This window comes from Staurois parvus, unplaced genomic scaffold (assembly GCF_062004578.1).
Source record: "Staurois parvus isolate SC_StPar_1 unplaced genomic scaffold, SC_StPar_1.0 ptg000445l, whole genome shotgun sequence".
Taxonomy (NCBI): Eukaryota; Metazoa; Chordata; class Amphibia; order Anura; family Ranidae; genus Staurois; species Staurois parvus.
The window spans coordinates 1,958,734-1,985,811 of record NW_028318241.1 but is presented as its reverse complement, the minus strand read 5'-3'; the positions used below and the strand labels follow the sequence as shown (position 1 = coordinate 1,985,811).

At 41.5% G+C, this 27,078-nt stretch overlaps 1 protein-coding gene across 1 annotated transcript in view; it reads right to left on the bottom strand.

Moving 5' to 3' along the window:
* Positions 1-19,686, bottom strand: part of LOC149453628 (3',5'-cyclic-AMP phosphodiesterase 4D-like) — a 511,850-nt gene extending 492,164 nt beyond the window's left edge. Inside the window, exon 1 of the mRNA XM_089688034.1 lies at positions 19,513-19,686. The gene's annotated coding sequence lies outside the window, so the exon portion shown is untranslated. The remainder of the gene's footprint in view (positions 1-19,512) is intronic.
* Between the last annotated feature and the right edge of the window lie 7,392 nt (positions 19,687-27,078).

Genomic DNA, 27,078 nt, shown 5'->3' with positions numbered 1-27,078 from the left:
ACACCTATAATATTTCATATATGTCTAAGCAACAGTGATCACTATGAAATTTACCCCTACCAATCAACATTTACCCCAAAAATGAATGACTAGTTGTGTCTTCTTAAATATAAAGGTGTGCAGATTCGAAATAATAGTTTGCCAGCCAGCTGAAATCAGACAGATGGGGTGACGATCGCCTTATGTTTCTGAGTACCTTAATATTGTCTTAGAAACTAAAAGTCCTACAAAAAATAAAATATTTGTATATAATTCCAAACTCCAGCCAAACAGCTAAATGCATAATTAAAATATTGCAACTGTTTTACCAGCCAAAGGGGATTTATATTTCTGTCCTTGCCAAACTGTAGTGCCAGGCTGATGACCTGACTTTTCTCTGCTGTGGTCAAAGTGGAAAGCCCTTATAGAAAGCCTCAGTGGAAATTAAACAGAAGTAGTAAGTGGTTTCTCACAGCCAAAATTCGGATTCAAGTCTGCTTTGGAAGTCTTAATGTAACTGATAATACAGGTACCATAGAGAGAGAGCAAGCCACAGGCTTCGGGATTCTCCTGTGAACATTCCGATATCAGCACTGGAATGTCTACTTATTGCCTAGAATTGCTTATTAAAAGTAGAGTGTATAAATATTTTATTTTGGTAAGAGACATATTGTATTGCGCATAAACTACAAACCTGTTTTCTTTTATAAATTCTAAAATTAGGTTAATCTAAGATTCTTGCAATGGAAAAGCCTCCTTTATGGATCTTTAATACCAAAATGCATGTGTTTTAGACATGCTGTTTTGTGCATTTGACAGGCTCTATATGAACTAAGTTGAAGAGCAAAATGAGGGTAAGCACTTCCAAAATGCAGACAGGCTCAGAAGGACCAGTGCCGATGGACTTTGCTAGGAAAAAGCAGCATGCTTTTGACATCGTTTAAGACACTTCTGAGATCTTTAATAATTCATTCCAGGTGCATTTGCCAATCAATATACCTGCTTTAAGCTTCTTTTGCATTCCAATGGACTTGTATAGGGATAGAGGAAATTTATAAAGTGAACAAATTCTGGTTGACACAGATTGTTCTGCCTCCATCAGGGGAATATATTATGCCCATCCTGCCTGCAATATCAAATTTGACCACTAGATGGAGCCAGTAATAAAATTACTTTTTTTTTACAGAAACTAGAACTGCTTTAGAAAATGTTTAGATAAGAGTTAAAATATAACTAAAGGCAAAAAACTTTTTTTTTCAGTTTTAGATGGAGTGGCGAGGGATTAGAAAACCCCAAGTTTTGGGTTGTTACCAGAAACGTAATAGAGGGGAAATCTTACAATGGGGCGCTAGTTCTGGTGACCTGGGGGTTCCCAAGGAATTCCCTAAATTTACAGGGATTTCCTCTCACTTCCTGTTTGGCTATGGGACATGAAGTTAAGAGAAATCTCCACAAAGGGGCACAGATGTTGAAAAAAATCTGACAGTGGTAATAACCCTCACTTGCTGTATACAAAATGAAAAAAAAAGTTCTGCCTATAGTTCTACTTCAAGAGTTAATAAAAATTCCCATAATTCTGAGAGAAATTAAAGAGGTGCATCTTGGGAGTTCAGACTCCATCTTAGAGACTGGGGGAGATGAAGCCAACTATCAGAGAACACGTTGGACTAAAAATTGCATCTTTTTGCATCCCCTAAAGGCAGCATCGCTGGTAGGCTTGAACTTTCTGCAATCTATAACTTAACTATCTATTGTGTTTTCTGTATGGTATTACATTGATTGTATGTATGTCTCATCTGTTTTTCTCCTAATAGATTCACCCCACACTGTTTTGTTAATAAAGCTTCAAGATTCAGTACGGCTTATTGTAGAATAGGAGAGTTTAGCTGCATGTCGAGTTACACATAGGGAAAATTGTAGTACGAACAGAACACAGGTCCTTATACATTTTGAACCCCCAGACCAATTGTCTTGCACTGCCATCCAGTAGACTGTTTTTGCTTTCCTCTCCAATTTCTTAAAGTAAACCTGTGTCCAGACTATGCACAATAAAGTATTTACATGTTCAGATCAAGCAGTAAAAGCACTTTAACTTCTTCCTGACCTTCCTATAGCAGAAATACTGCCACAGGGCGGCACAGGTGTGCAAATTCACATATATATGTGATTTTGCATTCACAGGTAGGGGGCATGCGCGCGCCCTACCCGTGCCGCCATTCGCGGCCCTGCTGTCAATCACTGGCCGGTGATTACTCTCCGGCACCCGGTGATTACCGTGGATCTCCGACGGGGAGGAGAACTGTTTTGTTTACTAACACATCTCTTCTCTGTCAGCACAGGGACACTGCTTTGGATGGCTGTGCACAGGGTACAAGTGTCCAGTGGGAGTTTACTTCCACGTTAAAGTATAACTAAAAGCAAAACATTTTTTCTTTAGTTATGGATGAAGCAAAGCATCATGGCTGCTGCAGCATGGGAGTGCTGCAAACACCAGTCTGATAGGTATTTCTTCCCCCTTCCCCAAAATGCTTCAGCTAGCAGTGTCTGATGTTAGCCCAAAGACAGTTAGATCAGGAATCAGGTCTGTGATCGCCTTTCATTAGTGAAAACTGCATATTAAACCTAAAATGTTAAGCTTTAATACAGGGATTTCTGAAGATCTAGTTAAAATAAATTCCCACCAAATGACATAAGTTGATCTTTTGTAAGTTCTTTGAGTTTTCTTTAGATGGAAAATATGTGAATCACATTCAAATACATGTCTAAAAAATATCAGTTTACTCTTTAAATATGGTCCCTTGATTCTCTTCCAGTACAATGGATATGTTCTTTCTATACAACAGTAGCAGCAAAATATTTATTTTTAGTAAACAGAGAAAAGGGATGGCAAAAGCAGCTAACCACATTGTTATAATCAACCCCAAACAAGCCTGCAGATATAGTCTGCTCTTTTCATGGCCTGGCAAGCATGAATGACAAGAAACAAAACAGTTCACTGCAGAAACTATTATCTCCTTGTTTTATCAACATAGAAAAACACCATTCGGCTTGACAGGCACAAACCCCACTAGTCAGATCACATGAAAGGGCCAGTAAGACCAGATAATTCCAGCTTTGGAATTATGAATATTAAATATGTTCATAATAAAGCAGCAAGGATTTACCAAGCAATTCAAAAATAGCATCAGGTTCCTATCTACTGCAAATCTTCTTGTCTCTCATTTAGCAAGGATTTACTTTGGTAAATCACTCCTGTGCCGGGACATGCCACCTAGACAGTATTATAGACATCTGCACAAATTTTATAGAAAGGGGAACAAATAAAAGAAAGGGAAAAAAGGAAGCAAAGAAAAGAAAGAAAGACAGGGAGAAAAGGGAAAAAAAGGGAAGAAAGAAAAAGGAAGGAAGGAAGGAAGGAAGGAAGGAAGGAAGGAAGGAAAAGAAAAGAAAAGAAAAAAAGAAAAGAAAAAAAAAATAAGAAAGAACTGAACATGATCTACAGAGCTATCTATTAGCCAATTAATCTAGCCATATACTTTCTGTATGTATAGATTTATTTTGTTCAGCAGTGTGGATAGAGGAATCTTCCCTGTTGGTATTGATTTCTGATAGCTGGATTCTGCATCTTTCAGCTGGATTCTGCATCTTTCAGAATATCCAAACAGTAACTACATCTGATTGGATGAAGTCTTTGTTCAGGAGGCAACTTCTACCCAAGTCCTTCAACCAAAATCGACTGAGAAATCATCTTATGTTGAGACAGGGATTAAAGAGTTTCCACTCTCATCCCCATGTTATATATTGAAAATGATACATTGAAATTGAAACTGGGATTTTTACATTTTAACACATATTGATAAGATTCATTTTAGCAAGCTCATTTGAAAATACTATATACAGTATACACACACACACACACACATATATGAGAGTATAAAAAATACAGTCAGCGCTCCAATGGTCAGCAGCTGAATATTCAAGGAAAACACATAAAAGTCCCAAAAATATATATATAAAGAAAATGCAGCGATGTGTGATGTTACTATATTGCGGGCAGATATAAATAATAAATGAAACCAAAGCAAATGAATAAATAAATCAATAAATAAATCACAGTCCAGTAATGGTGCTCACTGATTCCCAGTGCAAAAGTTAGAAATGCGCACTAACCAGAAACGTATTAATAATACGCATGTGTATATGATATCATGGAGAATCCCCTCTCTTTTCTGGTCTGGTAATGGGCAGGAGCTGAAGATAGTAGAGATGAAGCGCCCTCATGTGGCGAAATGGAGGTCCAGCAGGTCACAGAAATCCTTACAAAAGTGTGTGAAGTGGAAAATTCCTCCTCTCAAAGGCTGGTGCAGGGATCAATCTGGGTCTGCAGAAGCTGAAAAGGCTCATCGCAGAAGACACAGGAAAGAACCCATAGTGTAGTAGGTTGATGAAAATGATTTTATTCAAGAAAAAAAGGAGTGTTCAGAAAAAACTCACAATGGTGCCAGGTATAATCAAATGACTGACCCTTTAAGATTAAAGATGGACGCCTGGCCTCCACGTGGCACTGGCGGCGTAGTGTCAATGGCGTCCTGGGCTCCACTGACGCGTTTTGTGCGCACGCACTTCTTCAGAGGTAGAGCTGAGGATCCTCAGCTCTACGATGAGCGATGAGCCTTTTCAGCTTCTGCAGACCCAGATTGATCCCTGCGCCAGCCTTTGAGAGGAGGAATTTTCCACTTCACACACTTCTGTAAGGATTTCTGTGACCTGCTGGACCTCCATTTCGCCACACGAGGGCGCTTCATCTCTACTATCTTCAGCTCCTGCCCATTACCAGACCAGAAAAGAGAGGGGAATCTCCATGATATCATATACACATGCGTATTATTAATACGTTTCTGGTTAGTGCGCATTTCTAACTTTTGCACTGGGAATCAGCGAGCACCATTACTGGACTGTGATTAATTAATTTATTTTATTTATTTATTTATTCATTTGCTTTGGTTTCATTTATTATTTATATCTGCCCGCAATATAGTAACATCACACAGCGCTACATTTTCTTTATATATATATATATATATATATATATATATATATATATATATATATATATATATACACATACATACATATACAGTTGCAAGAAAAAGTATGTGAACCCCTTGGGATTACGTGGAGTTTTGCATGAATTGGGCATAAAATGTGCTCTGAACGTCATCTAAGTCACAACAATAGAAGAACACAGTCTGCTGAACATAATACTACACAAACATTAGATGTTGCCATGGTTTAATTGCACATAACATGTAAACATTCACAGTGCAGAGAGGAAAAAGTATGTGAGGCCCTAGCTTAATGACTTCTCCCAGAGCTAATTGGAGCCAGGAGTGAGCCAACCTTGACTAAAAATAGTGTGATGATATTGGATGTGTTGCTGACAGCTGTCCTGCCCTTAAAAAACACACACCTGTTTTGGGTTTACTGGTTTCAAGAAGCACTGTCTGATGTGAACCATGCCTCACAGAAAAGAGCTCTCAGAAGACCTACGATCAAGAATTGTTGACTTGCAAGAAGCTGGAAAGGGTTACAAAAGTATCTCCAAAAGCCTTGATGTTCATGTGTCCACGGTAAGACAGACTGTCTACAAATGGAGAAAGTTTAGCACTGTTGCTACTCTCCCTAGGCGTGGTCGTCCTGTAAAAATGACTGCAAGAGCACAGTGCAGAATGCTGCATGAGGTAAAGAAGAATCCCAGAGTGTCAGCTAAAGACCTACAGAAATCTCTGGCACATGCTAACATTTTTGTTGACACATCTACAATAAGGAAAACACTAAACAAGAATGGAGTACATGGGAGGACACCACGGAGGAAGCCATTGCTGTCCAAAAAGAATATTGCAGCACGTTTGAAGTTTGCAAAAGAGCACCTGGATGTTCCACAGCACTACTGGCAAAATATACTGTGGACAGATGAAACCAAGATTGAGTTGTTTGGGAAGAACACACAACACTATGTGTGAAGAAAAAAAGACACAGCACACCAACATCAAAACCTCATCCCCACTGTAAAACACGGTGGAGGGAGCATCATGGTTTGGGGCTGCTTTGCTGCCTCAGGGCCTGGACGAATTGTTGTCATTGATGGGAAAATGAATTCCAGAGTTTATCAAGACATTTTGCAGGAAAACGTACGACCATCTGTCCACCAACTGAAGCTCTGCAGAGGATGGGTGATGCAACAGGACAATGACCCAAAGCATACAAGTAATTCAACAAAACAATGGCTGCAGCAGCACAGAATACGCCTTCTGGAGTGGCCCAGTCAGAGTCCTGACCGCAACCCGATTGAAATGCTGTGGCATGACCTTAAGAGAGCGATTCACACCAGACATCCCAAGAATATTGCTACATTGAAACAGTTTTGTGAAGAGGAGTGGTCCAAAATTACTCCAGATCGTTGTGCAGGTCTGATCTGCAACTACAGGAAACGTTTGGTTGAGGTTATTGCTGCCAAAGGAGGGTCAACCAGTTATTAAGTCCAAAGGTTCACATACTTTTTCCTCCCTGCACTGTGAATGTTTACATGTTATCTGCAATTAAACCATGGCAACATCTAATGTTTGTGTAGTATTCTGTTCAGCAGACTGTGTTCTTCTATTGTTGTGACTTAGATGACGTTCAGAGCACATTTTATGCCCAATTCATGCAAAACTCCACGTAATCCCAAGGGGTTCACATACTTTTTCTTGCAACTGTATATCTGTGCAAACGTTTTAGGCAGGTGCAAAAAGATTATCAACAAAATGGAAAGTAAATGAGCAGCAGAGAAATCCAGATTCAATCAATATTTGTTGTGACCACCCTTTGCCTTCAAACCAGCATAAATTCATCTAGGTACACTTGCACAACATTTTTGAAGCAATGTAGCATGTAGGTTATTCCAGACATTATGGATAACTAACTACAGATCTTCTGTGGACATAGGCTGCCTCAAATCTTTGTCTCTTCATGTAATCCCAGACATACTCCATGATGTTGAGATCAGGGCTTTGTGGGTTCCAAACCATCACTTCCAGGATTCCTTGTTCTTCTTTACACTGAAGATTGGCTTTATGTTTGGGGTTATTGTTCTGCAGCAGAATAAATGTTGGGCCAATCACATGCCCCCCTGATGGTGTGGCATGATGGATAAGTATCTGCCTGTATTTCTCAGCATTGAGGACACCATTGATCCTGACCAAATCTCCAAATTATTTGCATAAATGCAGTCCCAAACATACAAGAAACCTCCACCATGCTTCACTGTTGCCTACAGACACTCATTATTGTACCACATTCCAACCTGTCAGTGAACAAAATTCCTCCTGCTACAGCCAAAAATGTCAAAATTTTGACTCAATAGTCCAGATCACCGGCTGCCATTTTTCTGCACCCCAGTTCCTATGTTTTTGTGCATAGAGGAGTCGCTTAGCCTTGTTTCCACTTCAGAGATATGGATTTTTGCCTGCAATCGTTCCATGAAGACCACTTCTGGCTAGACTTCTCTGGACAGTAGATGGGTATACCTGGGTCCCACCAGTTCTGTGCTGATATTATAATATGTCTTTCAACTGCTGCATTAAGTTTCCTTGGCCGACCACTGCGTCTATAATCCTCAGCGTTGCCTGTCTCTTTGTGGTTCTTCAAAAGAGCTTGAACAGCACATGCTGAAATCCCAGTCTGCTTTGAAAACTTTACCTGGGAGACCTTGTGTCTTGTTGCTGTGCTCAGTCATTCCATGGTGTACAACCTGTGACATGAAAATGTCTTCCACATCCTCACCTTAGTAGCAGAGTTTGGCTGTTCTTCACCCAGTTTAAAGCTTCCTGCACAGCTGTTTCTATTTCAGTTAATGACTATGTTTCAACCTACATATGAAATTGATGATCATTAGCACCTGCTTGGAGTAATTGATTAACCTGACTCTAATCCTACAAAATTCCTGACTTTGTGGAAGTGTACAAAGTGTGCAAGTGTAAGAACTGATGCTGGTTTGAAGCCAAAGGGTAGTCACACCAAATATTGATTTGATTAAAAATTTTCTCTTGTTCAATTTGTAAATTGATAAAAACAAGCAATTAAAAATACATTTTTTTTAAAGCATTTTTACTTTACAGCATTTCTCTAAACCTGCCTAAAACTTTTGCCTAAGACAGATGCACCTGTAAGAAGTAGGCAGGGCTATATCTGATCTTGTACCAAAGCCTTCTCTGAGTACCAGATGGAGAATTCATGAATCACATTGAGCTCTTATAGCAAACCTGTCTCATAAAATACAATTCTGCTCCCCATTTGCACTGTCTACCTATGCATCAAAAATGCTAACCCTCCCCCAGTGACCCTAAGGGGTTGATTTACTAAAACTGGGGAGTGCAAAATCTGGTGGAGCTCTGCATAGAATCCAATCAGCTTCCAGGTTTTATTGTCAAAGCTTAATAGAACAAGCTGGAGTTAGATGCTGATTGGCTACCATGCACAACAGTATGGTAGCCATGGTATGGTTAAAGTTACATTAAACCCCAAACCAAAAATGTATTATATTTCAGCTTAGCAATTACTAGATGTGATGGCTGCATTAATTTTCTTTTTTTGGGGGCTTTTTCCCCCTCTATTTTCACCTGATGATCTGTCCAGTAACACACCTCCTGTATTAGAGTACCTCCGCTTTGTATAAAGTAGCACAGCGGGGCAGCAGACAGCAGCATTGCTTGAGGGGAGGAGAGTTTTAGATGTACTAGCAGATTTAAATACACTAACAAACTGAAGCCAAGCTTGAGTTCATACTTTAAAGGCAGTTACAGAAACAGTTGTTTTTCCTTTTAGGATAAAGGTTTTACATAAATAAAAACTGATCACTGTTACCACCCCTGAGAGTGGTAAATTGTTTATCTCAACCCTTTAACTGATACATTTTGCAAGAGAGCTTGTTTTTTGGAAAAACAACATACTTACTGGCTAGATCAAAAGATAAAAATTGGTGAAATAAAGCCTAAAAAAAGAAAACAAATGCTGCCATTACATCTATTGGAAAGCTGCAATATAGTAAATGTCTGCTTATGGATTTAATGCTTTAGGACTGATTAGTATCACACTGGACAGCGTGTTAATGCATTTCCACCATAGATAATTACATTTGTTTATTTTTATGCAGTTAGGATGTGTTTTAATAAGAATATGAGAGGCAAGCGGTCACATAATTAAGGAGGAGAAAATGACCTTCTCCTAAATCTGAATCTAACTCATAAATTGGACATAGGGTAACAATATCTGAAAGCAATGCCATAGATTTAGGATTCACTGTGTGTGGAAAACCATTCTCAGACTCCTGATATAGGGGTTGGTGAATGGAACCACGGCACTTGGCGGGGGCACAAGCATCCAAATCTCTTAAAAGTGCTGAATGCTGAATAGTTTAAGCTGGCCATAGATTGATCGAAAATCAGCGAGTTCAGCAGGGACCATCGGAATCTTCATTCATCTATGGGCAGGCTTGTTGTACAAAAAGCTGATCTCTCGACTGATCTCTGTACATCCAGCCTGTTGGAAAATTATTGCTTGATCAGTGCTGCCAGCTGGAGCCGATGGTGCTGATTTATTACAGGATCAGTGTATTCTGATGGCAGAGACGTTTCCCCGCAGTCAGAATACAGTAACTCCACAAGAGGGATGCTCCCATCCAGATCGAGTGTGTGGATGGGGAAATCGATTGATTTACTTTCATACAACCCACTGGTTGAACAAAATAAAAAATGAATCATGTATGGGCTGCCTTATGGAATAGCCTCACCGGAACAGAAGGACATTGGCCCCCTGGCAGCTGAGAATAAACATTGTTATGTTGCAGGGACTTTTAATCTGGAATCTTACTTTAAACTTGACAAAGCAACTTAGATGGAGCCATCAGTCCACTTTCTGCATAGAACATCTGTTGCAGAGGATGCTCAAAAACGGGCTCAAAGGTGGCTCAGTTCTGCCCAGAAATCTTATCATTGGGGTTTAATAGGACCCTTCACAAGCTCCCTTGGGTTTTTCTTCTAGGCAACTATCCAAATGTGAAAAATCTTGCCACATAAATTAGCACAAAGTTTCCATTGCTCCAAACCTCTTGATAGAGGCATTCAAGAACCAGATCAACCTAATTGTGTTGCTTGAAAAAATAAACACAGACAGAAACAATCCCATGTAAGCCCTCATAAGAGTTTAGCAGGCATAGAAAAAAACAGGCTTATACCCTCAGGTTATACCATATCATTGCTCCCCTCTCTGTATCGTATTCAACATTCTAGATCTATACTAGTACTTAAGCTGACCATAGCAGGGACTGGCCAAATTCCGATACATGTGTGGCTGCTCCCAGTCCACAGAAGGCAATCTAGCCATTGATTTCTATCAAACGGAAATGTTGGAAACATTTTTCTTAGGGCTCATGTATACTGCAGCTGCTAAACTCATGTTTAGGAACTGTTCAACATTTTTTTCAGCAGCCCCTGAACTCTCCCTAATTTTTTCCTATGTGTCCATGCACACATCTTCGTTTACAGTCGTTTACAGGCATTTGAGTTTACAGTCGTTTTTTTAACGCAGAAAATTTGCTTTCAGCAGTTGAGTTTATCAGCGCTTCAAATGCAAAACGCTTGCAAACTCGGCTAAACGTAACAAACCACATTTATAAGCGTTTGTGTCTGAAAATTTTTTTCAACACTTCCAGTTCCTGATGCTGTCCAGAGCTTTTTTTTCATGAAAAATGCATTCAAGGTACTCAGATGGACAAAACACTGAACACAGGATGTTCCTACCAAGCTTGTCACACATTGTAATGACCAATTCACACCTCAGACCTCTCCCCCCCCTTGGAAACAAAAGATATGTTAATGCCCATTCACACCTCAAATTCCTCATGAAGACCCCCTGCCAGGTGACCTCAATGACTCACTCCACCAGACACCTTCCCACCCTTGGAAACAAAAGAAATGTTAATGAGCAACTCACGCCTAAGCTAATTTCAACACATACTGCTGTCTCTGCTTCTACTCTCTGTATTTCTCTCTGAAATAGTTAATAATTTACCACTTTTCAGTGCATTCTGGACATTTGGGAGGTTCTCCTGTGCTTATCTTTAAAAAAACGCTTCTAAACGCAAACACAAATAAACGCATTATGCAAACGCGGCTAAACAGATGTTTTTTAACCTACGTTTTCCAGCAGTCAGTTTCCACCGTTCAGAAGTGTCCCGTGTACATGGGGCCTTAATCAGCAGCTGCAGTCAATGGACAGCAGCAGCTGATCAGTGTAGTCTGACAATGGTGAGTCCTGCTTTCAGAATACAAAGCCTCCTCGCTTGTGTGGATGGGGAAATCCATCCATTTGATCATGAATCATCTATGGCCAGCTATAGACTCAGCACTATGATATTGTGATAAATGCTTTGATATGATCCTGATTTTACCTGTCTCTATTTGCTCTTGTGGGCATGCAGTGTTGTTAAGCTCTGATTGTTGCACTGAAATGCAGTGTTGCTCAAAACACGCAACACAGTAAAAGGCCATATTTGCAAATACATATGTGGGGACCTTCTGCTGGAGAACTATGCCACTGAATGTGAATCGACTGACCTGTGCTTGAAAGCACCTATACTTGATGAGTCGTGTCTGTCATATCATATATTAAGGTGTGCTACTAGGCCTTAAAAAAAAAAAAAATTTGTAATACAAAGCATTTATAAAACAAATTTGTTGTGTGAATGTCTCAAGCATTCACACAGCCATTACAAATAATCCCCAAACTGTGCCTAATATGTTTATTTCACATGATCATCAGTTCCATCTAGTATCCATAATGCAGTACTTTCCTGATTAAGGTGTTTTAGGAAAATACCACATTATGGCCACTAGGCGGAGCTGACGATAATAGAAAATAAACGTATTTGGCAAAATATGTGTATTATTCTATTCATGACAGCTGTGCAAATGCTTGAGACATTTGCACACCATATTTAGTATACATAGCTCCTGTAGTGTATTATGGACATTTATGACAACAACTACAAAACTAAAAAAGTTAATATACTAGTTAAATAATAATAATAATTACAATATTCATATGCCTGTTAACCTTCAAAAGGATCTTTTGAAAATGATAGTTGCCAGGTTTTCATGTTGATCAAAAGACTTCAGTACTTTGAGTCACTGACCCAGAACAAGTGTACAGATCAGGAGTTCTGACTTATTATTTGTAACGGAGGTACTGGATCCAACTCATCAATGGTTCACGACTGGAGAAGATCATGACGTGTTTTATATATTTATTAATTGATAAGCATGTCTTGCATTGTTGCTTATTTGAATTTTAGTTGCATTTTTAGAGCAGTATTAAACCCAAAACCAAAAATGTAATATACTGCAGTGTACCAATCATTAGATGTGGTGACTGCATTAGTTTTCTTTGTTTAGGTTTTTTCCCCTCTGTTTTCACCTGGTGATCTGACCAGTAACACACCTCCTGTATTAGAGTGTCTATACTTTGGACGAAGGAGCAACAGAGACACCTTTGGACAGCAGCATTGTCAGTCTGGGGGGAGGGGAGTGTTAGATGGACTATCAGATTTAAATACACTGACAAACTAAAGCTGAACTCCAGCTTACACTTCATAAGCAGTTATAGCCTTTTGGGATGAAGGTTTTATAAAATAATATGTGTATGTATGAATGTAAGTTAGGGACCTTAGATTGTACACCCCTTGAGGGCAGGGACTGATGTGACTGTACAATATGTATGTGTAAAGCGCTGCGTAAATTGACGGCGCTATATAAGTACCTGAAATAAATAAATAAATAAAAGTGACCATTGTAAGCACCCTTGCCAGTATTAAATAGTTTGTCTCAACCTTTTAACTGCTACATCTGCAGAACAGCTTGTTCTGTTGAAACGCAATAGACTTACTGGCCAGATCGCCAGGTGAAAATAAAGGAAAGAAAGCCTAGAAAAGAACAGTAATGCAGCCATCACATCTAAGAATTGGTGAGCTGCAATATAGTAAATGTTTGTTTTTACATTTAATACCAATTTAAGGTTTTACAACCATTTGTGTATCAATTCCATATTTGTTTTGTAGCCCTGCAGAAGTGGGATATGTGACCCCTCAAAACGTGTTGGCTGTTTTAATTGTCTTGCTGTATTAGCACTGATCAGGGGCGGACTGACAACTCATGGGGCCCCCGGGCAATAGGGGATCATGGGGCCCCTGTGTCCTTGCCCAAACTCAAAAAAGCCTATGAAAAAAGGTACCAGGGGCATCTCATGGGGCCCCCTACTGACCCCGGGCCCTCGGGCAGTGCCCGAGTTTCTAAATGATCAGTCCGCCCCTGGCACTGATATTAAATGTTTTTGCACCCTCAGCTCATTGGTCTGGCGCTCTTTTTGTACTTAATTTTTTCAGAAGGTATAGGCAGAGGCAGCCATGCGCTCACATTTTCAGAAGCAGATGGGCAGTGCAAGTCACTATACATTCTCTCAGTGCAGGTTTCTACAGATGTGCAGTTTCCTGTTTTCCATCAGTGAATTTGTATTCTGCTTGTGTATAGCAATTACTGTATAATTGTTTGTGGAAATGTCACTTCCAGGTGGATGTTGGTGTGCTGGATCTCATGCTTTTCACTCTCTTTTACTGCCTGAATATTTCACTCCTGTGTTCAGGTACAGACTAAGGTTGAGGGCTGCTATTCAATGCAGGGTTGAAAGTTTAAATTTAAAAAAATGCTATAATGGCTGATTTTCCACTGCTGATTATTTAGCCGTGGCAACATGAATTAAAAAGCTAAATGTGATTTCCGAATTGGATTGTACTAAAACACTTTCATCTTTAATTGTATACAGATAATTCCTTTTAAATATTATTTTTATGCAGTTCCACTCTTATCGACTCTTGCGTATATGCCTGTCCAGCACCCCTCATCATTTATTACCAGAACAGCATATGCTACAGCTTAATGAATTCTCTCATCAGCAACTCAGACCACACTCTGCAACACTGAGTAAAGTTTTTCTTTTAATAAATCATTTTCTCCCGGATGTCTTGTACACGTGGCACAAATTAATGTTTACAGGATTTGGAACTATTCACATTTTATATATAAATATGCTGTGTGTTAGCATGCTTCATGTGTGTCCCATTGCAATTTGCTTTATTTTACTGCATTTAACACTATGGGACAATTTTAAAGCACATTGTGACCAGTGGTGTATTTATGTTTTGTGCTGCCCTAGGCAACACAAAAATCGGATGCCACCCCCCCTCCCCAGCACAGAGAGCCTGACACTGACCAACAGCAGACACCCCCCTGTGGAGAGAGCCTGACACCAACCAACACCAGACACCCCCCTGCGGAGAGAGCCTGACACCAACCAACACCAGACACCTCCCCTGTGGAGAGCCTGACACTGACCAACACCAGACACCCCCCCCCCCGTGGAGAGAGCCTGACACCAACCAACACCAGACACCCCCCCTATGGAGAGAGCCTGACACCAACTAACACCAGACACCCCCCTGTGGAGAGAGCCTGACACTGACCAACACCAGACACCCCCCCCCCCCCCGTGGAGAGAGCCTGACACCAACCAACACCAGACACCCCCCCTATGGAGAGAGCCTGACACCAACCAACACCAGACACCCCCCCTGTGGAGAGAGCCTGACACAGACCAACACCAGACACCTACCTGTGGAGAGAGCCTGACAGTGACCAACACCAGACACTCCCCTGTGGAGAGAGCCTGACACCGACCAACACCAGACACCCCCTCCTGGAGAGAGCCTGACAGTGACCAACACCAGACACTCCCCTGTGGAGAGAGCCTGACACCGACCAACACCAGACACCCCCTCCTGGAGAGAGCCTGACAGTGACCAACACCAGACACTCCCCTGTGGAGAGCCTGACACCAACCAACACCAGACACCCCCCTGTGGAGAGAGCCTGACACAGACCAACACCAGACACCTACCTGTGGAGAGAGCCTGACAGTGACCAACACCAGACACTCCCCTGTGGAGAGAGCCTGACACCGACCAACACCAGACACCCCCTCCTGGAGAGAGCCTGACAGTGACCAACACCAGACACTCCCCTGTGGAGAGCCTGACACCAACCAACACCAGACACCCCCCTGTGGAGAGAGCCTGACAGTGACCAACACCAGACACCCCCTCGTGGAGAGAGCCTGACACAGACCAACACCAGACACCCCCCTGTGGAGAGAGCCTGACAGTGACCAACACCAGACACCCCCTCGTGGAGAGAGCCTGACAGTGACCAACACCAGACACCCCCTTGTGGAGAGAGCCTGACACCCACCAACCACAGACACCCCCCTGCAGATAGAGCCTGTCAGTTACCAACACCACACCCCCCCCTGCGGAGAGAGCCTGACACAGACCAACACCAGACACCCCCCTGTGGAGAGAGCCTGACAGTGACCAACACCAGACACCCCCTCGTGGAGAGAGCCTGACAGTGACCAACACCAGACACCCCCCTGTGGAGAGAGCCTGACAGTGACCAACACCAGACACCCCCCTGTGGAGAGAGCCTTACACCTACCAACACCAGACACCCCCCCGTGGAGGGAGCCTGACACCCACCAACCACAGACACCCCCTGCAGAGTGAGCCTGCCAGTTACCAGCACCCCCCCCCCCCACCGCGGCGGAGAGAGCCTGACCCAGACCAACACCACCAGACACCCCCCTGTGGAGGGAGCCTGACAGTGACCAACAACACCCAACCCCCCCCATACCTGAGAGAGCCTTCCACTACCCCCCCCCCCCCCCAGCGACAGCAAGAAATACACTCACTTTCACAGCTTTGACCATCCCCGGGAATGACAGTTTGGTTCTGCATACACCATCAAGCAGCCCGCAGCCTCTCTTGGATCCCACCTGATCCCCATGCCGCATATGTCCCATCTTCCGGGGGGCAGTGCTGCCCCCCTAAAAATGCCGCCCTAGGTAAATGCCTTGTTTACCTTGTGGTATATACGCCCCTGATTGTGATGCAGGAAAAATACAGCCATGCACACAAAAACCCAGCAAAACACACCGAAAGCTGACATCAAAACACAGCTATGGTAACGTCACATCAATCCAGCATTAAAAGGACTCTTACTAGAATGAAAGTGCCCATAAAAGGAAAGTAAATATCTCGACCTCTGCCAGCCTTGCCGAACTGCAATGCACAGAACTTGCCCCTTGAAATGGAAAGAAACTGACACTTCCGGGAGTGTCAGATTGCTGGACCCCAATTACACTTAATGGTTCCGCCTCCAGCCCCTATCACTATAGGACACAACAGTGATGTAGGTGGGAGGAACCCTAGAGTACTATGGGGGACCAGGAGACCAACAATCACTGAAGTGTCAGTTTCCAAAGATGCTTCAGTTGACAATTTCTTGGCAGTACATCCATGTTCTGTGACACAGGGAATAAGAGAGGTAAGTATTTACTATCTTCCTTACAGGAGGAAACGTTAGTGAGTTCTTCACAAATTTATGGGCACTGTCATTTTAGCAAGTGTTCTAAAAGGTTTCTGTTACCAATACTAGGTGACAGCCTAAATTAGAACTCCAGCCATAATGCCACCACGCAGCTTCTGGTCTCCTCCCTCTTCAGTCTACTTAAGTTTCTATTCATGGTGTAACCCAGCTTTCCCAAACTTTTTTCTCCAGAGCAACCCTTGAAATAGATTTCAGATGTTGGGTAACCCCAGCTAAAACTAATTCATTTGGAGTCAGTGGGAAAAATGTCCTCTTTACAGTGATGGTCAGAATGATCCCCCCCCCTCACAGACAGCTAAAAAGATCATTGGTGTCATGCTGCTGGCCCAGCAAGGCCCCAACGCTATGTAGGCACCATGAAATGGAAGGCCAATCCACCACAGTTAAGAGAACCCCTAGCAACCCATGGAGGAACCCTGGTTGAGAATGGCTGGTTGTCACTTTTTGTTTTTTCTATCCTACACTTTGGTGGTACCTCCTTCACCATTGTACCTTTTCTATCATCATGTAAAGAGGTGTTGGTTGTCAGGGAAGCACAGTGGCTAAGTGGTAAGCACTTCAGTCAAGCAGCGCTAGGGTTGTTGGTATGAATCCTAACCATGAAACTACCTGTGCTTGTGTGGGTTTCCTCCTACACTCCAAAGACATGCTGGTAAGTTAATTGGCTCCTGTCTAAATTGGACATAGCATGAGTATGTAGGAATGCAAGTTAGGGACTGATGTGAATGTACAATATGTATATATGTAAAGCTCTGTGTAAATTGATGGTGTTATATAAGTACCTGTAATAAATAAATGTAAAGGGGTGCTGCTTGTTATAAAGCACACCATTATTTATTCACTATAATATGTGGTAGTAGAAAAAAAATCTCTTTGCATAGATCTCCCAGCATGCTGAACATTTGTGTCATATATGGCTATGAAGTAAAATTCTGAGGTCATGCACTTTAGAGACCTGGAATTCCTACTCATTACATATACTATCCTTCTCATACTTTGGGTGGCCTCAACATCATAATCATTGGGATACATGGACTTCATATATTGTTAAGTTGTTCTTTGGGTAGTTCTGAGATTTTCTATGTTATACTATGTGTTGTTCCACCCCTTTGATGACAATTAAAACTTTTAAATGTACTAAAAAAGTTTTGCAGAGATATTAAATTGTATTATGCTATATTGTTTTATGTATAGGATCAACAGCGGGCTTTTTGTATTCTTTATTTATTACTGATTATTATGAAAATACAAAGGGTGCTACAAGACAAAGGGGGAGATTTACTAAAACTGGTGCACTCAGAATCTGGTGCAGCTCTGCATGGCAGCCAATCGGCTTCTAACTTCAGCTTGTTCAATTAAGCTTTGACAATAAAAGATGGAAGCTGATTGGTTTCTATCCAGAGTTGCATCAGATTTTGCACTCTGGTTTTAGTGTGTTTACAAAGTACGGCATCCTCTGATATACAAAAGAATATTAAGACATACGCTTACATACGATGTATACCTGAAATTGCCATGTATGTCATGGTACATATTGTAGTTCAGTAGAAACTCATAACCTGGAGGAAGGTGGTAAGAAGAAGGTCAGAAGATACTATATGTAGGTTTTCATGCTCTCCCAACCCAAAAACCTAGTTAGAAAGACCATGTACAGGGGACACTTCTGAACGATGGAAACTTCTGGAAAACGTAGTTTAAAAAACGTCTGTTTAGCTGCGTTTGCATACTGCTTTTATGCGCATTTATGAGCGTTTGCATTTAGAAGCATTTTTTAAAGGTAACCTCAGGAGACCTTCCAAAATGCCCAGAATGCACTGAAAAACAGTAAAAAATTAACTATTTCAGACATTTTAAGAGAAATAGAGAGCGCAGAAGCAGAGAGAGCAGTATTTGTTGAGATTAGCTGTCTTTTTTTTGTGGTGTTTGGATGTGTTCCAGTTCATTTCTGTGCAGAAATTATTGCAGCAGTGTCTAACATATTTTCTTCCATGCGAAACCCCAATGTATGGAGTACCAGGTCCATTTGAGTACCTGGAAAACGCTTTGCATGCATTTTTCATGATGAAAAAAGGCTTTGGACAGCATCTGGAAATGGAAGAGTTTAAAAAATTTTCCAAACGCAAACACTTATAAATGTGGTTAGCCGCGTTTACAAGCATTTGGCGTTTGAAACGCTGATAAAATCTACTCCTGAACGCAAGTTTGGTGCGTTCAAAAAACGACTGTTCACTTAGCTGCCTGTAAACGACGATGTGTACATGGACAAATAGGAAAACATTAGGGAGCGTTCAGGGGCTGCTGAAAAAAAACGCAGAAAAGCTCCTAAACGTGAGTTTATCAGGTGCATTGTACATGAGCCTAAGTGAAAGCAAGGAAAGAACAGAGGACTTTTTCAATAAAATGGGTATTAGTAGCAGTACAGTAGCTGAAAATGAGTCACATAGGCAAGCCATGATATTGTTTATCTCAGGGCTGCCAATTTATATCCACTCCTAAGTGCTGAAAGTCACGTTGGCAAGAACCGGTGACAGATGTAAAAGTTGCCTCCTCTTTATCTCATCTGTATGATTTATAATAATGCAGAAACTTGTAATATTCATTCACAAATCACCAAACAGGCTACAGTACACTAGAACTTGGTTGCTCCAGAGCACAGCAACGTTCCCATCATCACTGCACCATATAGCATATGTTAACTAGCAATAGATCTAACTACTTCAGTAAACTAATGCCAGCAGTCCATGCTTCTAACTTTTCACTGCACAGATTTTTCTCAGCCAAATAAGGAATAATACAACAAACCTAAGCCGTGACACTTCATTAGTCAGACTGAGGATGTACAATAGTCATGTTAGTATTAGGTTTACTGATGAGCTGTCTTTTCAGCACAGCCTGTCCAATGCCACCCCAGCAGTTAAGCAAATCCGGTAAGAGTACTCACAGAGGTTTCTTTACGAAGCAAGTAGCTGCGCAGAAGAGGGGGATCCGAGGCTGTGTAATTAACGATTAGAAATTCATGCAGCGAGGCAATGACAGGCCCAGGGGACAGCTTGCTGGAGCGATAGTATTCATGCTTGTACAAGCTGACTTGTAATTTATGAAACACAAGCTCTGCCTTCTGCCAATCAGGCAGCTCTCTACAACTTGTCCAACTGGCTGCAGAGACTGAAAGGGCAGCGAGAGAACAACAGAGATATTCTACACGTCCTTAATCTGCTTATCTGAGCCTGTAACCTCTTAGTGGCAGGTAGCTGGAGCGCAGCTTCATTGTGTATTAGAGGGAGGATGAACAGGTGATTTATTTGTTAATAGGAACCTGTCAGGACGGCTATTACCTGGCACAGCGGAGGCTCCCAGCCAGTGCTAGAGGCTACCACTGCCTTAATCCCAGGAGCAATGCTAGTTCCAGGACAGACATGTCACCCAGCATAGGTGTGCTCTGTCCTAGAACTTCTTCTTCCAGGAGACAGACAGTGGTAGCCTGGAGCCCTGGATAGGAGCCATCAAAGTGACAAGTAACAGCTGTCTCAAAGGTTCCCGCTAATGGAAGAAAAATATATTTGAAATATATTTTAAAAATATTCTCCCCAAATATATTGCCATATATTTGAAATGCTACAATTTTGGCCATATTCAATATATATATATATATATATATATATACACATATACATATACATACATACACACACACACACACACACACACACACTGCATGTTGAAATGCGTTTTTATTACAAAATATATGAAAAATATTTTTAAAAATACATTTCAAAATATACTGTGTGTCTTTAAAAATACAAATCCACATTTTTGGAATGCATTTGCAAATATATGTAAAAGTATATGTTAAAATGACTTTTTTATATGTTAAAAAAAATCTGAACAATATATTTTTAAAAATATATTTTTTTTTTAAATATATTCTTCAGATTTTTTTTAACATATAGAAAAGTCATTTTAATATATATTTTGTACATATATTTGTAAATGCATTCCAAAAATGTAGATTTGTATTTCTAAAGACATACAGTATATTTAAAATGTATTTTTAAAAATATTTTCATATATTTTGTAGTAAAAATGCATTTCAATATGCAGTGTATATATATATATATATATATATATTGAATATGACCAAAATTTTAGCATTTCAAATATATGGTGAGAATATTTTTAAAATATATTTCAAATATATTTTTCTTCCATGTGGGAAGAGAAGGCTGTGCACTTTAAAGTGCATTTCCACATTTGCAGTCAAATTTGAGAGCCCCTCCACTATATGTTTGTTATGTGTTCCCATTCACACAGCATGCCTTTTTTTTTCTTACCTTTTAGTGCAGGTTCACATATATATATATGGATTGGATGCGGTTTGAACTGCATCCAATCCACATGACATGTGAAATAACATTGCTTCCCATGGCGCCTGTTCACATATGTGCTGTACACTAGTGGTGCGGATTCAGTGTGGATTGAAAAAGAGTCATGTACAATTTCTGAGCAGTGTGGACTGGTTCAGGTGCAGGCTATTGACTTCTATGGGAACTGTTTCTAAACCACACATGTCATCAATTGTGAACAGGATAAAATCCTGACCTGAACCTGATCCAAACAACTACTGTGTCAATTAGCTGTGAAACCTGAACTTCAATCCGCACTGCACATGTGTGAATCAACACTTAGATGTTTCTCAGGAGGACGTAAACGTACATATTCACCAGCACACCACGGATCTCCAATATGGTCCAGAAAAAAAGGTTTTTATTCCAAAAAGATCACATCACAAAAGAAAGTGCAACATTTCAGAGTCACACAGGACCCACTCGTCAGGCATGTGATCCTTATCTTATCACATGCCGGACAAAGGGGTCCTTCGTGGCTCCAAAATGTTGCACTTTTGTGATGTGATCTTTTTGGAGTAAAAAACTTTTTTGGACCATATTGGAGATCCGTGGTGTGCTGGTGAATATGCATGTTTCCTTATGATGTTTCCAGTCCCTGGTAGTCACTATAGCACCCTCCATTGATAAGCCATACTTCCAGGAATGTGTGCAAAGGGAATATAGGTATAGACTGCCTCAGGAGAAGGTATCTTGGTTGACTGCAGGGTTTTCTGAACAATGTTAAAGTGAGCCCCTTTCCAGTCTGTCCTCATAATCATACAATGCAATAAGCCTAGCTCCTAAAACTTTAACCACTTGCAGCCTGCATCACTTAGATGTACAGCGGCAAGGCAGCTGTCCTGTGCTGGATCACATAAATAGCACGTGATCCAGCTCTTCCGGGAAGGGAGAACAGGTGCCCACTGCCCTGGCTGTGCTGTGATTAGGCTGTGCCAATGATTAGGCTGTGCCAATGAGACCCAGTGGTCGGTAAACAGGCTGACAGGACAGAGCTCTGTGTATATAAACAATACAGAGCTCTGCCCTATCAGCAGGAATGTGCCAGTTTTTGTTTCCCTGCAAAGGTAATAAAAAGCGGCTCATCCCCTAGTAAAAGCACCACACTGAAATTTGATTTTTTTATTGGATATGATTTATAGCAGAGTGTCAAAAATATTGTTTTTGCTTTTTCTAAATTACATAGTTACATAGTTAGTCTGGCTGAAAAAAGACAAAAGTCCATTCAGTTCAACCATAAAAAAATAAAAAGTTATAATCCTATACCCACAGTTGATCCAAAGGAAGGCAAAAAAACCCAGCGAAGCATGATACAATTTGCTCCTGCAGGGAAAACAAAATTCCTTCCTGATCCTCCGAGAGGCAATCGGATATTCTTTGGATAAACTTTACCTATAAATGTTAGTATCCAGTTATATTCTGTGTATCCAAGAAAGAATCCAGGCCTTTTTTAAAGCAATCCACTGAGCTGGCCAGAACCAACTCTTGAGGGAGTCTATTCCACATTTCACAGCTCTCACTGGGAAGAAACCTTTCTGTGGAGATTAAATTTCTATTCTTCCAGACGTAAAGAGTGCCCCCTTGTCCTCTGTGATGACCTCAGGGTGAATAACTACGCCGAATTCACTATATGAACCACTGATGTATTTATACATGTTGATCATATCTCCCCTTAATGTCCTCTTCTCAAAAGAGAATAAATTCAGTTTCTCTAATTTTTCCTAATAGCTGAGCTCCTCCATGCCTCTTATCAGTTTGGTTGCCCTTCTCTGCACTTTCTCCAGTTCCCCAATGTTCTTTTTGTGAATTGGTGTCCAAAACTGAACTGCATATTCCAGATGAGGTCTTACTAATGATTTGTGCCGGGGTAAAATGATATCTCTCTCTCTGGAGTCTATACCTCTTTTAATACAAGAGAGGATTTTTCTCGCTTTAGAAATCACAGCTTGGCATTGCATGCCATTATTAAGCTTGTGATCTACCAGAACTCCCAGATCCTTCTCCTCTATTGATTCCCCCAGTTGTACTCCCCCTAATATGTATGATGCATGCATATTCTTAGCCCCCAAATGCAGAACCTTACATTTATCAACGTTAAACCTCATTTGCCACATAGTTGCCCAATTAAACAGTGCATTAAGGTCGGCTTGTAAGTTGGGGACATCCTGTAAGGATGTTATTCCACTGCACAGCTTGGTTTCATCTGCAAAGACTGAAATGGGATTTTTACTTTCAGACCCTATATCGTTTATAACTATATTAAAAAGTAAGGGTCCCAACACTTAAAACTTTAGATCATTCAGAGTATGAATCATTAACCACTACTCTTTGAATACGATCTTTTAGCCAGTTTTCTATCCATTTACATACGGATTTTTCCAAGCCGATAGACTTTACCTTACACATTAGCCATGTGTGGGGAACTGTGTCAAACGCTTTTGCAAAATCCAAGTATACCACGTCCACTGCCACCCCTCTGTCCAAGGTTTTGCTCACCTCCTCACAAAAAGAAATCAGATTTGTTTGACAACTTCTGTCTTTCATGAATCCATGCTCTCTGTTGCTTAAAATATTTTTTTTCCAGCAAGAACTCATCTATGTGGTCTTTTATTAAACTCTCCAATATCTTCCCAACTATAGAAGTTAAACTAACAGGTCTATAATTACTTGGTAATGATTTTGACCCCTTTTAAAATATTGGCACCACATTGGCCTTACGCCAATCCAGTGGTACTATGTCAGTCATTAAAAAGTCCCTAAACAATTAGAGACAATGGCTTTGAAATGACAGATGTCATGGAAATTTTGTATTGTTGGTCGAACTTTAAATGTGTCATATATTCGTGTTATTCATATGTCTCTCGTGTGGCTTAATTAAAGCTCTGAAGGCTGCAATTGGGCCATGCACATGTACAATGTATGTATTACAGTACTCAGCTTGGTAATGGATGAGATGGCAGATCTGCGCTTATAGACCGGCGTGTATACCACCACGGCATTCCATGCGAATGCTGCTGTCAGTAGACCGTGGGCCTGTATCCACATATCAGCAGCATGGTACCACGTGGGCTTCATAACGCAGTGCGCAAGCGGTGTGAACTCCACGTGTAGGCTTATGCATATCTTACAACCCATTACTAATCTGAACTGTATCTTGGATGGATGTGTTTTAATAAAGATCGTATCGGGCCCATCCAGGTACAGACTGGTATTTTTAGGAGATGCTTGTGCAGAGAATTTACATACCAATAGAAGCTAGTAGGACAGGAAATATGACCTCAGATGGCTCATAGGGGGGAAGGGGAGGAAGTCTGCTGACCTCAGAAGACTCATGGGGGAGGACCAGTGATAGATAATAGCAAAGGCTATGCTCCAATTGGAATGTACATCCTCTGTATAGGTACTCCCCATTGCATTGTTCGGTGGGAGGGGATTGACTTTATTCATGTGGGGGGCATGTGTGTATTTTTAATAAAACAGAGAGCTGAGCCTGAAGCCGGCCCTTATGTGGATTGCAACCAGCTTTAGAGTGTCGTGTGATCATTCTAGGGTAACGGAGCTCCAATCACCCACATTTCAACAGAACCAAAGTATTTGGATGGGCAGGAATCGTGTAGTTTAGCTGCAGTCGTGGTAAGCGAGATTCGCACAGCTTTATGGGGGATTTCTGCGCATCCAACTGCGAGTACTCACGGTAAGGAGAAATTCGTTAAAGCGAATTTCCAAGACAGTTTGGCGAGCCTGGTGGATACTAACGCGTATTCTTGCGTAGCTAACAAAGAACGAGGGGGGAATGGGCCATCATGAACTAGCAAAAAGTATGCCGGCACATTTCAGGTCTCTCTGCCATTAAGAGGATCGCTTTTTGCGTGTTCGTGTGGCTGATTTCGCTCTCTGTTAGCTAACAAGAAATACCGCTTAACAAGGACCTCGTTTTTTGTCCTAAACTCTTGATTTGTGGGTGAAAGACAAGGGTTTGTCTCTGCGGAGAGCAGCAGAGGGGTGGGTTTGGTTGGCTGGATTTGGTCAAGTTTAAAAATCTTCCAACCAAAAATTAAACGGGTATATGTTTTAGTGGGTAAAAGTTGTTGCATAGTGTTAGGTAAGTATTTGTGGGCTGTAGGTACTGTGGTAATTGCTTTACCCCCTCCACGTGAGGTAATTATTACAGTGCTGAAAGGCTTAGGTTAATTGTTAACTGTTGTAAGAGCTCTGTGTGTATGTAATCTGTACAATGTTTTGTGGTACTACTGCTCCCAGCAAGCATGCAGCAGGGGGTCCTTTCTGTTACATGTGCATGTTAGTGTGATATGTTGGTGTTTTATGTCCGTTCTGTGATTGTGCCCAAATTGTGTTGTATGTGTGCTTCATATTGTTGTGTAATTGTCCAGTGTATGTTCTGTCTAAAAGTCTGTTTTATGTAAGGGGTTAGAGGCAATTTTGAGGCTAGAGTCTGCCGTGTGCTTCCCTGTGGGGGGGCCATTCTAGTGTTACCATGTGCTTCCCTGTGGGGGGGCCATTCTAGTGTTACCATGTGCTTCCCTGTGGGGGGTAATTCTAGTATCTGCCATGTGCTCCTCTGTGGGGGGGTCATCTTCTTGACTAACCACATGGACTCCTTTTGTTTGGTGGCCATTTTGTTGGCTACCATGTGCTTTCCCTGTTGGTGGCCATTTTGTTGACTACCATATGTGCAGTAATCTCTATGCAATGTGTATGCAGTTTTCTATATGCATTTGACCCATATTGTGTTTTTAATCCAAATTTTTTACAGTTTCATTTGTTTGCTTTTAGCTTTAAATTTGCGTATTGCCAGCCAATTTAAAGTGTGTTAAGCGAGTTTTCCCTTCACGTGTTCCACATTTAGTGAGCGCAGTGAAGTCTGGGTTTTTGCACATAGATTTCTTGTATAGTGATTATGTTTTTCTTGTGTTTTTCCTGTTAAAAGTAGTTCCTTATTGTAAAGTGGGTTTGTTTTAAGCTGCTGTGTCGCGTGTTTCACGTCCAGCAGACTTTTTGTGTAAACAGTTTTAGGTGGTTGCAGTGAAGATTGCGTGTGTAGCGCAGATCGTTTAGCGGTGCTGGTATGAGTGATTTTTGCGTCAGCAACAAGGTTACTTTTGGCGCAGTTTTTCGGTTTACCTCTGTGTAATTGTTTTACTGTGAAACGTCCCGTGTTTTTCATAAGGATCCACTTTGTCCTTTTTAACAGTTTTTCAGGTTGAAAAGGGTTTTTTTCTGTGTGTATTAGGAAAGTTTTTTCTTTACACAAATTTCCTAAAGGTCAGTTAGTAGGTTTCTGCCCAACCAGTGACCCCTAAGTAACATCCAAGAACCCCTCTTTTTGTTTTGACTTGTGTTAGCTACTGTGTGCAGGGAGAGAAAAGCCACTTTCATCATTGTGCGGTGTGGCCTGCCAAACACAGTGGGTGATGAGAACCACATAAATTACGCTGTGTGAGTGGGCGGTCCAGGGAAATCCTGGTTACCACAAACACTTCGGGTGTTCAGGATCGCATAAATTGCGCTGTGGGAGTGGGAGGTGTGCTCTCAGTCTGACCGCCACTTGATGCGCTTCGGGTGATCGATAAGTATCACATAAATTACGCTGTGCTGGGAAAGTGGTGGAATCAGGCCTCTCGGTAGGATCCCACCGAGTGCTCCAGGGGGTAAACAGGTACCCGGACGCGGGATATATACCAGTGATTAGTCACGATGGGCAGTAGTCAGTCCATGAAGAGAGAGGGGGAAGCAGCCCTCTTCAGGGTAAGGACAGCTGCACAACTGATGAAGGTGAGTTTGGGGGGGAAGTCTACAGAACCCCTCAAAAGGTGGAATAAATGGTCGAAGGGTACCAGATGGGAAATTCCCCGGGAAGGTACATTTGACGCATGGAGGTGGGAAAAATTCATCTCTGAATTTGAACCACGGATGCAGGCGTCAGAACTAGAGATCGCACAACTATGGCTTCACAGGTCAATCCGATTAGGGAAGCAGGGCATACAGAAACTGGTGTCTGTCCGGAAGAACCAGGTGATGTATACCTGGCCTCCAGAGGGAATAAAACAGGAGGATCCAGTGTCAGAGGTGGAGGAAGCTCTTTC